Here is a 753-nt window from a genome sequence, read left to right on the forward strand (position 1 = left end):
TGTGTATTGAAACTTCCTGGCAGGTTAAAACTGCTTGTCGGATCGGGGCTCGAACTCGGGGCCTTTTCCTCTCTCGAACACCTACTCTAACTCTGGGAACATCCCCCAGATCTTTGCAAGATCCTCTTTTCCAAAGATACTAGTCCCGAACGTTTCACAGGAGAAATTGTGTGAAGTTTGGAAGGTAGGAGACGAGTTACTGGTGGAAGTAAAGCTGTCGTGAGTCGTGCCTGGGTACCTCAGGTGGTAGAGGATCTGCCTCGTAAACGAAAAGGTCCCGAGTTCGAGTGACAGTCCAGTACACAGCTTCAGAAAGTTTCATATCAGCGCACCCACAATTCATTTCCTATTTGTATATTGATTTAACAATACTAGAAATATGGTCATTCCCTAACTGACATCAAGATCATCATACCTTTCTGCCATATAAATCTACATTAAGTCTGTCTTTGTCACTGACTTTGTAATCAATTTTAGCATATATGTTAGTAATTTTGTTGATAATAATTTGATAAAATGGCAATAATTTTAGTAAGACCATCTCATTTCTGCGAATTCGAAGCTGTCTTTAGGTTTTTGGTAGCATGTCTGGAAGTAATTTCAGTGTTTACTGTGCCATTGGTAGGGTGGCATCATGTAATAGTGGCATCTCATTTTCTTCTTGTGTTTACTGGCGCCACTACGTTTGCTAATGTTGTCTGTCCACAAGTGGCAGCAGCAGCGTTTATCGACATCTAGTACCGTGGTACAATC

This window comes from Schistocerca serialis, chromosome 1, assembly GCF_023864345.2.
Source record: "Schistocerca serialis cubense isolate TAMUIC-IGC-003099 chromosome 1, iqSchSeri2.2, whole genome shotgun sequence".
NCBI classification, from domain to species: domain Eukaryota; kingdom Metazoa; phylum Arthropoda; class Insecta; order Orthoptera; family Acrididae; genus Schistocerca; species Schistocerca serialis.